The sequence below is a fragment of the Macaca fascicularis genome, chromosome 19, assembly GCF_037993035.2.
Source record: "Macaca fascicularis isolate 582-1 chromosome 19, T2T-MFA8v1.1".
Taxonomy (NCBI): domain Eukaryota; kingdom Metazoa; phylum Chordata; class Mammalia; order Primates; family Cercopithecidae; genus Macaca; species Macaca fascicularis.
The window spans coordinates 22,319,933-22,333,254 of NC_088393.1; the positions used below are offsets into that span (position 1 = coordinate 22,319,933).

The window sequence follows — 13,322 nt, forward strand, 5'->3', positions numbered from 1 at the left end:
CAGATTAAAATATATTGTTATATCTTTTAGAGGTTTTATGTAATTTCCAAAGTACCACAAGGTACCACAAAAAAAAAAATAAACAAAGTAAGAAAAAATTAAAAGCATATAGTCATGCGTGTCCGTGTGAAGAGACCACTAAACAGGCTTTGTGTGAGCAATAAAGCTTTTCAATCACCTGGGTGCAGGCGGGCTGAGTCCGAAAAGAGAGTCAGCGAAGGGAGGTAAGTGTGGGGCCATTTTATAGGATTTGGGTAGGTAAAGGAAAATTCCAGTCAAAGGGGGGTTGTTCTCTGGCAGGCAGGAGTGGGAGTCATAAGGTGCTCAGTGGGGGAGCTTTTTGAGCCAGGATGAGCCAGGAAAAGGAATTTCAGAAGATACCATCGCTTAAGGCAAGGACCGGCCATTTTCACTTCTTTTGTGGTGGAATGTCATCAGTTAAGGCCAGGCAGGGCATTTTCACTTTTGTGATTCTTCAGTTACTTCAGGCCATCTGGGTGTATACGTGCAAGTCACAGGGGATGCGATGGCTTGGCTTGGGCTCAGAGGCCTGACACATATCAGTACAAAAGTCAAAATGACACAAAGGAAGACACAAAGAGAGAAAGTTAGAGACAAAGATACAACAATCAAATAAAACAATAAAATAACATTATTCTGTATAAGAAAATTATTTAAACATGTATATAAAAGGAGGTTTTCAATTAAGAGACATACTTTTAATAAAGGAATTAGATAATTTTAAAAACTAAGATCCAACTTGCCTTTCTATGATAGAGTCATCTACTCAATACTGAATTGAAGAAACATATAGAGAACAATATAATTACAGTAGCATATTTCTTTTCTTTTTTTTTTCTTTTTTTCTTTTTTTTAGATGGAGTCTTGCTTTGTCACCAGGCTGGAGTGCAGTGGTGCAATCTCAGCTCACTGCAACTTCCACCTCCCAGGTTCAAGCGATTCTCCTGCCTCAGCCTCCGGAGTAGCTGGGACTACAGGCGTGCACCACCACCCCCAGCTAATTTTCGTATTTTTAGTAGAGACAGGGTTTCACCATATTGGCCAGTATGGTTTCAAACTCTTGACCCTGTGATCTGCCTGCCTTGTCCTCCCAAAGTGCTGGGATTACAGGCATGAGCCACCACACCCAACCTACAGTAGCATATTTCAATACCCCAATTTGTATAATAAAAATTAAACAAGGCAGAATAATAGTAACAGAACAGAGAACTTGAAGACAAGTTAAAACAATCATTCCTAACAGAGGTATAGAGAACACTCCTCAACATCAGGATACACAGCCTTCCTAACAGCTCATAAAACATTCCCCTTGATAGACCACATGTTAGGCCAAAATACAACTCTTAACATAATTTTTAAAATTAAATTTATATGGATTACTTTCTATGACCAAAATGAAATGAGAGTATGAAACAATAATAGAAAAAAATTGAGGAAAATTATAAATATATAGAAATTAACACACTTATGAGCATGCTCCTGTTCAAAGGTTGAGATAAATGTTTTGAAGATCTCCATACTGTTCAATGTAACCTACAGATTTAATGGAATGTTCTTTAAAAGTTCACACTACATTTTGAAGAAATAGAAACAGCAACTCCAAAAGTATATGGAATCTAATGAGAAAATAAAATACCCAACAATCTTCAAAAAAAGAAATAATGTTAAAGGCATTACAGTTCCTGATTATTATTATTATTATTATTATTATTATTATTATTTTTAGGCAAAGTCTCGCTCTGTCGCCCAGGCTGGAGTGCAGTGGTGTGTTCTCGGCTCACTGCAAGTTCCTCTTCCTGGGTTCACACCATTCTCCGGCCTTAGCCTCCTGAGTAGCTGGGACTACAGGCACCCGCCACCACGCCCAGCTAATTTTTTGTATTTTGTTTAGTAGAGATGGGGTTTCACTGTGTTAGCCAGGATGGTCTCAATCTCCTGACTTCGTGATCTGCCTGCCTCGGCTTCCCAAAGTGCTGGGATTACAGGCATGAGCCACCGCACCCGGCCTACAGTTCCTGATTTTAAAACTCATATCAAATCTACAAAATTAAAACAATTTGGTGTGACTATAAAAGTAAAAATGTAGACTAATAAAAAACAATGCAGCACATATATAAACTTTAACATATATAGTCATATGAAGAGTTATTTGCATTCTCATAATAATTGCAGCATTGTTACAAATTTTTAGTAGAGGGTGAGTTTTGCCATGTTGCCCACGCTGATCCCTTAGGCTCAAGCAATCCACCCATCACTGCCTTCCAAACTGCTGGGATTATAGTTGTGAGCCACCTCACCCGGCCCTATTTATTTTCTTTTTTTAAAGTTTTTTTTTTTCCTGAAAATTTAATAATATTTTTGATGGGAACGTACTGCCCTGTTTTAATTGATATTTGGACATTTTTTAAAAAGCTACCTGTCACAGTCTTTATCACATAGCTTTGTCCTGGCATAGTCTGAAAGCAATTGTCTTTGCTAGAGATTCTGGGTGTCTTTCAAACATGTTCTTATGATGTGTCTTGTCTGAAATTTGATGTTTATTTTTTAGTTAAAGAAGTTTATTCATCTTTCTTCTTAGCAGTCTTCACTTGCTACACCTGTTCCCTGTCTGTGGCACTGCAGTCTCCCTGCTGCTGTAACATTTACCTCTGGTCTCAACAGACACAAACTGTCAGACCCATACCACCATTTCATTCAGCCCTTTGTCACTTTGTGACCTCCATCTCTACCACCATGACCACAATGTTCATGGGCCTATTGGGCAATGACAGGGGTGGCTGGGGAAAGACGCTGAGTGATGTCAACAAAACAGTCATCCTATCCATTCCAAATTTCTTTTTCACCAATTTTTCAATCATGCTTTCTCCAAGTCCCTGGCAATCCAGCCAAACCATGGTTAAAGCCCATGAATCAGTATGTAATCACACATCTGGCCATTTCTCCTTCCATGCAAAGTGTACAATCAGGTGCACTGCTCAAATTTCTGCCCACTGGGAAGACTTCCCTTCACCACCGTCTTTCAGGGATGTCCTAGAAAGGAACTGTAGTGCCGCAGCTGTGTGCACTTTCAGGTCGTGCCTGCATATTATGCAGAATCATCTGTAAATGAGGCCGTAGTCTTTTCTTCCTCTGTCAAATGATCATAGTGAGCTCCCCATTAGGTCATCAGTGCAGACTGGAGGAAAGAAGGCCGGGTGGCAGAACTGGAGACCATGGACATTCGAGCCACTTCCTCATGTAACTTACTTGTGCCTTCAGAACCTGTTTGAGCCCGATCACGTATATACCACTTCCATTTGATGATGGAATGCTGTTGTGCATGACCCACTTTATGGGTAGATGGGTCAAAATGCACCCAGTTCATGATAGGCAGTTCAGGTCTCATGGTGACTTGTTAACCCATAGTCAAATGTTCATTTTTTACCAAATCCCAGTAAGAGGCCAAGAGCTGTTTCTCAGAAGGAGAGTAGTTATCTGCAGAAAATGGCAGGGCTCCAAAATTCTAGAGGCTGACCAGGTGCAGTGACTTATGCCTGTAACCCCAGCACTCTGGGAGGTCGAGGCAGGCAGATCATCTGAGGTCAGGAGTTTGAGACCAGCCTGACCAACATGGTGAAACCACATCTCTACTAAAAATACAAAAATTAGCCAGGCATGGTGGTGGGTGCCTATAATCCCAGCTACTTAGGAGGCTGAGGCAGTAGAATTGCTTGAACCTGGGAGGTGGAGATTTCAGTGAGACAAGATAATGCCATTGCACCACAGCCTGGATGACAAGAGCAAGACTCCATCTCAAAAGAAAGAAAGAAATATAAAGAAAGAAAGAAAGAAAGAAAGAAAGAAAGAAAGAAAGAAAGAAAGAAAGAAAGAAAGAAAGAAAGAAAATTCTAGAGACCTCTGCTGTGATTCACCTAGGGTGACCTGCCAAAGGCTGCAAATAGCATCCTTATTTTTCACTGACACCTCAAGATCCATTGGATCTGCTGGGTAATATGGCCCAAGTTGCAGAGCAGCTTGCACAGTAGCCTGGACCTGTTGCAGAGCCTTCTCCTTTTCTGGACCCCACTCAGAACTGGCAGCTTTTTTGGTCACTCAATAAATGGGCCAGAATAGCACACCCAAATGAGGAATACATTGCCTCCAAAACCCAAATAGACCCACTAGACATTGTGCCTCTTTCTTGGTTGTAGGACAAGCCAAATGCAACAACTTACCTTTTACCTTAGAAGGAATGTCTTGACAGGCCCTGGACTACTGGACCCTTAGAAATTTTACTGAGCTAGAAGGTCTCTAAATTTTAGTCAGACTTATTTTCCATCCTCTAGCATGCAAATGTCTCATGAATTAGTCTGGTGTGTTTGCTATTTCTTGCTCATTGTATTCAATCAACATAATGTCATTGATGTAATGGACCACTGTGATATTTGCAAAAGCAAAAAGCCATAGAGGTGTCTTTGAATAAGATTATGACACAAAGCCAAAGGGTTAATATATCACTCAGGTAGGACAGTAAAGGTGTATTGCTGGCCTTGCCAGCTGCAGGCAAATTGCTTTTGGTGGGCTATATGGACAGGAATGGAGAAAAAACATTTGCTAAGTCAATGTCTGCATACCAGGTACCACGAGATGTGTTAATTTGTGGGGAAAAGAAAGAAAGATCAGCCTGTTACTGTGTCTATATAGAAAGAAGTAGACATAAAAGACTCCATTTTGTTCTGTATTTGAGATGCTGTTAATCTGTGACCCTAACCCCCAACCTTGTCCTTGCAAGAGACATGTGCTGCGGTGACTCAAGCTTTAATGGATTTTGGGCTGTGCAGGATGTGTCTTTGTTAAACAAGTGCCTGAAGGCAGCTTGCTGGTTAAAAGTCATCACCATTCTCTTAATTTCAACTACCCAGGGACACGTACACTGCCAAAGGTCGCAGGGACCTCTGCCTAGGAAAGCTAGGTATTGTCCAAGGTTTCTCCGCATGTGATAGACTGAAACAATGCTGCTAAAAGGTTTATGGAGATGTTTGCATATGCATCTCAAGGCACAGCATTTTCCTTTAAACTTATTCATGTCACAGAGGTTTTTGTTCATATGTCTTACTGCCGATTTCCTCCCTACAATGATCCTATTGTCCTGCCACTCCCTTATCTTTAAGATGGTAAAGATGGCCGGGTGCGGTGGCTCAAGCCTGTAATCCCAGCACTTTGGGAGGCCGAGACGGGTGGATCACGAGGTCAGGAGATCGAGACCATCCTGGCTAACACGGTGAAACCCCGTCTCTACTAAAAAAAATACAAAAAACTAGCCGGGCGAGGTGGCGGGCGCCTGTAGTCCCAGCTACTCGGGAGGCTGAGGCAGGAGAATGGCGTGAACCCAGGAGGCAGAGCTTGCAGTGAGCTGAGATCCGGCCACTGCACTCCAGCCTGGGCGACAGAGCGAGACTCCGTCTCAAAAAAAAAAAAAACAGGCCGGGCGCGGTGGCTCAAGCCTGTAATCCCAGCACTTTGGGAGGCCGAGACGGGCGGATCATGAGGTCAGGAGATCGAGACCATCCTGGTTAACATGGTGAAACCCCGTCTCTACTAAAAAATACAAAAAACTAGCCGGCTGAGGTGGTGGACGCCTGTAGTCCCAGCTACTCGGGAGGCGGAGGCAGGAGAATGGCGTGAATCCGGGAGGCGGAGCTTGCAGTGAGCTGAGATCCGGCCACTGCACTCCAGCCTGGGTGACAGAGCGAGACTCCGTCTCAAAAAAAAAAAAAAAAAGAATCCCTGAGTTCATCATTTTCTATCATCACTTTGTCCACTGAACTTTGGACAACCAGCTTCATTATGTTCCTTGATACTCCACATATGGTCAAACCTCCACCTGCTGGGTTTAAGCAATTCTCCGCCTCACCCTTCTGAGTAGCTGCGATTAGAGGAACCCGCCATCACGCCCGGCAGCTGTTGACTGCATTCACTCATGAGACTCAGGACCTCAACAGTGGTCTTTGTCCATGTGTTATAGTGACAATAGTAACTGCTGTCTGGGATTGCATACAAGAATAAAAATCTCATCTTTGTGCTGGACCACATTATATTTCACAATCTTACCTGTGGGAAAGGCTGAGAAATGAGAAATGAGAGTAACATCACCTGAATTCTTCACCTGGAATATGTCTCAATCTCCCCAATGGGCAAGGCCCAGGCTGGAGAATCAGATCACTTGCATGCAGGGCCGAGTGACATATTACATTTTCTCTAGGCACAGTCCAGGCAGGAGAGTGACAACATTTGAGTGCTGGGCTCAGAGATATGCCACAATCCCTTTTTTAGGCACGTCTCCTGCAACAGACAAGAGGCACATTATGTAGAAAATTGGTTCAGGGGTTTGTCACAATGTCCCCTTTGGGTGGTGCACAGGCAAGTGAGGAGAGTCGAATCACCCAGATAATGGAACTAGCAATATGTCACAATGTCCCCTGATGGAAGGGCAAAGACAAGAAAGTCACATAAGCTAGGTGAGAAAACTGACATATGTCACAATGCATGCTATGAGTAGGGATCATGGAAAAGAGGAGAGTCACATAACCTAGGGGCTATACCCAGGTATATGTAACAATCATTCCAGTGGGCAGGGCCTATGCATAAGGGGAGAGTCACATCACATAAATGCTGGGCCTAGCGATATGTCACAATCCCCACTGTGTACAGGTCCCAGAATAAAGTAAAGAGTCATATCATCTACATGTTGGGACCAAAGATATGTATCAATGACACCTGTGGGCAGGGACCAGGCAGAAGAGCCACAGCACCTGTGTGCTGGACCCTGTGATAAGTTACTATTTATCTGTTGGCATGGCTCCATCAGAAGAGGCAAATCCAACCACCTGGGTGCTGGACCCAGTGATATGTCACAATGTGTTCCATAGGTAAAGCCCAGGTAACAGAGGAGACTCACATCAAATAGTTGATGGGCACAGAGATATTTCACAATGCTCCCTGTGAACAGGGTGCAGGCAGGAGACTCACATCACCTTTGTCCTGGGCCACTATCTTTTGTGTGAGCAGAACATAGGAAAAAGAGAACCGCTGGCTGGGCACGGTGGCTCACACCTGTAATTGCAGCACTTTGGGAGGCTGAGGAGGGTGGATTGCCTGAGATCATGAGTTCAAGATCAGCCTGACCAACAAGGTGAAGCCCCGTCTCTACTAAAAATACAAAATATATCAAGTGTGGTGGCAGGCACCTGTAGTCCCAGCCCCTCAGGAGGCTGAGGCAGAAGAATTACTTGAACCCAGGAGCAGAGATTGCAGTGAGCCAAGATTGTGCCACTGCACTCCAGCCTGGGTGATGGAGTGAGACTCAATCTCAGAAAAAAAAAAAAGAGAGAGAGAGCGAAGCATCACATCAGCTGAGTGCTGAGTGCTGAGTGCTGGGCCCAAATATGTCCCAATCCCCCTGTGAGCAGAATCCGTGCAGAAGAGAGTCAACATACATGGGTGATGGGCACAGAGATATTTCATAATGTCCCCTGTAAGAAAGGCACAGGCAGAAGTATAACATCTCTTGAGTGTTGGACAGTGCAATATGTCAAAATAGCCAATGTGGTCAGGGCACAGGCAGAAATCACATAACCTGGGTGCAGGGCCTGACAGTGCATCACAATGCCCTCTATGGACAGAGCCAAGGCAGGAGAATAGGTCACATCCACTAAGTGCTTGGCCAAGTGATATGTCATAATCCCTACTGGGGGCTGGACCAAGGCTGGGAAGTCAAATCACTTAGATTCTGGGCAGAAGCATACATCAGAATCACACCAGCAGGAAGGTCCTGAAATGAAATTAACAATCCCACACATGTCCCAGTTTCAGGTATGAGAGTCAACACCTTTTTTACATTTGGTTTAAGTACCTGAGTCACAATTTCAACAATGGACTGGATTTGTGCACAAAAGACGCAATCCCTCCTGAAGACTGTGTCCCATTATTGAAGCCACAGCCTCACAGCTCTGGGGAATCTTGGTCTGAGAGTAACCAACCCACCTATGGATCAGATCCACATATAAGAGTTAATTCTTCAACCTCCCATTGCCTCTGGGTGGGAGATTCAGAGCCTCAACATTGAGCTGTGTTCATGTGGAAGGATGACAATCTTTACTATTGGCCACCTGTGCATAAGAATGTCACAATATTACCTGTGTGCTGGGCCCTGTGAGGACAGTCTCTCTGCCATTCAAGGGCTTTATATGCTATGCATGAGAGTCAGAATTTGCTCTGAGACCTCCATGCTGGTATGAACCCGTGATTGTACCCACGGCCCTAAAGCCCACGTATGAGAGTCAACATCTCTTCAATTGACTTTGTTGCCGGGCGCGGTGGCTCAAGCCTGTAATCCCAGCACTTTGGGAGGCCGAGGCAGGCGGATCACAAGGTCAGGAGATCGAGACCACAGTGAAACCCCGTCTCTACTAAAAATACAAAAAATTAGCCGGGCGCGGTGGCGGGCGCCTGTAGTCCCAGCTACTCAGGAGGCTGAGGCAGGAGAATGGCGTGAACCCAGGAGGCAGAGCTTGCAATGAGCCGAGATCGCGCCACTGCACTCCAGCCTGGGCAACAGCGTGAGACTCCGCCTCAAAAAAAAAAAAAAAAAAAAAAAAAATTGACTTTGTCCAGAGAGGAGATTCCTCAACTGCCTATGAAATGGTTTTAGAAATGAGTCACCATCTCAACTGTGGTCGGATGTGTACATATGACAGTCACAATTCCAACTGTAAACTGCATCCATGTATGAAGTTCAAGACCTCATCAGTACACTGTGTCATTGTGTGAATGCAATAATCCTTATAATTGGTGGGGTGTGCACACAAGATAAACAATCTCACCTGTGTGCTGGGCCCTGTGATGACACTCTCTGTATCACATGAGGGCTTTATACAGCATGTGAGGGAGTGGAAATTCTCTATGACCTTCCTACAAAGAGGAGACCCAGGATCTTACCCATTTCTCTAAGCTTAGTTATAAGAGACAGTATCTCTCCTGGTGACTGGTATGAGAGTCACTATTGCACCTGTAAGCCAGGCCAAGATGTGTGATGCAATCCCATTTGTCAGTAGACAGTGAGCAGGATGGTCACATCACCTGAGTGCTGGGAAAGGGTTATGTCACAATCATTTTTGAGGCCAGGAACCAGTGATAAAAGAAACATCACCTTAGTGCTAGGCCAAGGGATATATTCCACTGTTTTCTGTGGGCAAGGTGCAGGCAAAAGAAACTCATCACCTTCTTGCTGGGCCCAGTGATACGTCACAATTTTCCCTGTGGGCAAAGTGGAGGGTAAAAACGAGGGTCATATATCTTAGGTCATGAATACAGAGATACATCACAAGGCCTCCTGTGGGCAGGCCACAGGTAGAAATCACCAATTTCCTAGGTGTTGGAGCCCACAATATATCAAAATACACAATGTATGCAGGGCCCAGGCAGGAGAGAAGAGTCACACAACTTAGGTACTGAGCCTAGCAATACATCCCAGTTTCTTCTTGGACAGAACCCAAAAGATAGAACAATCTTATTACCCAGGTGTTGGGTGTAGCTGTATGTCAAAATATTCCCTGAAGGGAGAGATCAGGGAGGAGTGTAACCTCACCTACGTGAGAAGCCCAGAGATGTTGCCGATTCTGTGTAACGTTCAGGAATAAGAGAAGAGTCAAGTATCCTAGAAACTAGGCTAGATTATATGTTACAATTACCTGAGTGGGCAGGACTCTCATGAGAAGATAGTCACATCATGTAGCTGATGAACTAAACAATGCATCACAATTCCCACTGTGTACTGGTCCCAGAAAGAAGAGGAGAGTCCCATCATGTAGGTGATAGGCCCAGAAATATGCCATATGCATCCTATAGGCAAGTAACAGGCAGATGAATCTCAGCATGTCTGTGGTAGGCCCGGTAGTAAGTTACTCTCCCTTCTATGGGCATGACCGAGGCAGAAGAAGTCACATCACCTAGGTGCTGGGCCCAGAGATATAGCATAATATCTTTTGTGGGAAAAGACCAGGTAAAAGAAGAGACTCACATCAAACAGTTGATGGGTCTAGAGATACGTTACAATCTGTCTGTGGGTAGGGTCTGGGCAGGAGACTCAGTCACTGTGGTCCTGGGCACAGCACTATGTAAAAATGCTTTATTTTGGAAGAGTCAAGACAGAAGAATATCACCTGTCTGTTAGCTCAGGGACATGCCACAAAATCCCCTTGGTTTCAAACCAAACCTTGAAAGAAGAGTAGAGTAACGTCAGCTGGGTGCTGGTCCCAATTATTTGTCAAAATTCTTCTTTTGAGCAGAAATTGGTAGAAGATGATTATCAAAACACAAAGTTGATTGGTGCATAGATATGTCATAAAAACCTTGTAGGCAGGGCCAGGCAAGAGAGTTACATCACCTGGGTATTGGACTCAGCAACATGGCAAAATGGCCCATATGGGCAGGGCACAGGCAGGGGAGTCACATAACCTGAATGTGGTGCCAAGTGATATGTGACAATGCCCCCTGTGGGCAACATGAAGACAGAAGAGACTCACGTTACCTGGGTGCAAGGCCAAGCAATAGGTCACATGCTACATTTTTGCAATGCTAAGGCAGGAGCATGAAGCTACATCACCTAATTGCTGGTTTCAGTGAAATTTTATAATTTCAGCTGTGGGCTGGGCCCAGGGAGTAGAGTTAAATCACTGAGGTGATGGGCAGAATCTATGTCACAATCACACCTGCAGGAATGTCCAGGTATGAGATTAACAATCCCATATATGTCTAGGTTCTAAGTGTAAGATTCAATAGCTCATGTACGTTGGGACTAAGTAAAGGAGTCACAATCTAGATGGTCGAATAATCTGTCCATTAGACCCTTAATTCCTCGTGTGGACTGTATCTCCTTAGTGAAGTCATAGCCTCAGAGTTGTGTTGAATCTGAGAGTCACCAACCCACCTGCGAATGGGATCCAGGTATGATAGTCAATTTTCTAATTTTGACTACCTCCAAGTCTGAGATTCAGAAGCTCAATCATTGGCTGTTTTCATGAGACAGAATGACAGTCTTTACTGTTGACTGGGTGTGCATAGGAGTCTCACAATGTCACCCGTGTGCTAGGCTCTGTTGGAACACTTTCTGCACCGCCTAAGGGCTTTATAGAGTGTGCATAAAAGTCACAGTCTGCTCTGAGGCCTTTCTGCTTGTATGTACACCTGTGATTGTATCTGTGACCCTAAGTTCAGGTGTGAGCATAGTTGGCAGGGTCAGATTAGAGAGTCCTCACTCTCTAGTCGGCAGGGTCTAGATTGGAGAGTCTTCACCTGCCTATGCACTGCATTTATTAATGAGTCACCACCTTAATTGTGGCCAAATGTTAATATATGACAGTAACAATTCCAACTTTGAACTGTGTCCACCTGTGAGATTCAGGAGCTCACTAGTTGTCTTTTGCCATGTGTGGGGGTGACAATCCTAAGAGTTGGCAGTTTCTGCATCTTAGAAACAATCTCACCTGTGTGCTAAACCCTGTGAAGACACTCTTTGTGCCACCCAAAAGGTTTACGAAACACACCAAAGATTGGTAAGACTTTTTTTTTTTTTTTGAGAAGGAGCCTCATCTCACGCTGTCACCCAGGCTGGAGGGCAATGGCATGGCCTTGGCTCACTGCAACCTCTGCCTCCTGGGTTCAAGTGATCCTCCCACCTCAGCCACTTGAGTAGCTGGGACTACAGGTACATGCCACCACACCCAGCTAATTTTTGTATTTTCGATGGAGACTGAGTTTCACTATGTTGGCCAGACTGGTCTCCAACTCCTAACCTCTTGATCCAACCACCTTGGCCTCCCAAGTGCTGGGAATACAGGCATGAGCCATCGCGCCCGGTGAGATTGGTAATTCTTTTTTTTTTTTTTTTTTTTTGAGACGGAGTCTCGCTCTGTCTCCTGGGCTGGAGTTGCAGTGGCCGGATCTCAGCTCACTGCAAGCTCCACCTCCCGGGTTCACGCCATTCTCCTGCCTCAGCCTCCCGAGTAGCTGGGACTACAGGCACCGCCACCTCGCCCTGCTAGTTTTTTGTATTTTTTAGTAGAGATGGGGTTTCACCATGTTCACCAGGTTGGTCTCGATCTCCTGACCTCGTGATCCACCCGTCTCGGCCTCCCAAAGTGCTGGGATTACAGGCTTGAGCCACCGCGCCCGGCGGTAATTCTTTACGACATTCATACAAAGAGGGGGCCCAGGATCTTACTTGTTTCCCTAGGCTACAATACAAAAGACACTATCTCCCCTATTGGCTGATTCCAGGTATGGGAATCATCATAGCACCTATGAGTTGGGCCAGGATATTTGTCACAATCCCATCTATAAATAGAAAACGAGCAGAAGAGTCACATCACCTGGGTGCTGTATGAGGGATGTCATAGTATTTCCTGGAAGCAGGGCACAGGCAGAAGAGTCACATAACCTGGTGGCTGAGCCCAGTGATATTTCACAATGCTCACTGTGGGAAAAGACCTGCCAGAAAAGACACATCACCTGGTTACTGGGTGCAGCGATATGTCACAATCTTCTCTATGTGCAGGCTGCAGGCAGAAAAAGAGTCACATCACTTTGGTGATACATGCAAACATATGTCACAAGGCCGCCTATGGGCAGGGCTTATTCAGTAACCTCTGATCCAATCCTATAGGTGTTGGGTCCAGTGACATGTCACAACACCAAAGATATGCATGGCTCAGCAAAACAAAAGATTTACATCATCTAGGTGCTGGATCCAGTGATATGTCACAATTCTCTTCTTTGGCATGGCTCAGGAAGAAGTAGAGAGTCAAATCACCTAGGTGTTGGACCAAGCCATATGTCACAATACACAGTAAATGCAGGGCTCATGAAAATACGAGAGTCAAATCTCTGAGGTGCTGGAAACAGTGGTACATCACAATTTCTCCTTTGTCAGAGCCACATCACCTAGGTGGCTGATCCAGTAATACGTCACATTTCCCTTGAGAGGTGAGCCCAGGCAAGAGAGTCACATCATTTAGGTAAGAACCCCACAGATGTGTCACTATTTTCCCTGTGAATATAGGGCTCAGGGAGAAAAGGATAGTCACATCATTTAAATGACAGGCCCAGAGGTAGATTACAATGGCTCCTGGGTACAAAAACCAGGCAGAAGAATTATATCACCTGTGTGCTGGGCCCAGTGATAAGTCACTTTCCCTTGTGTGGGCATGGCTTCAGCAGGAGAGAAGAGCCACATCACCAAGATTCTGGTTCCAGAGATATGTCAT

General features: G+C 44.9%; 1 long non-coding RNA gene across 1 annotated transcript; it reads right to left on the reverse strand.

Annotated features, from left to right (window-relative positions):
* Positions 1–225: 225 nt before the first annotated feature.
* Positions 226–12,977, reverse strand: LOC135968452 (uncharacterized). The gene is made up of 2 exons (XR_010583256.1): positions 12,429–12,977; positions 226–550 (listed from the first exon to the last, which is right to left on the reverse strand). It is a non-coding gene; the product is annotated as an uncharacterized lncRNA (long non-coding RNA).
* Between the last annotated feature and the right edge of the window lie 345 nt (positions 12,978–13,322).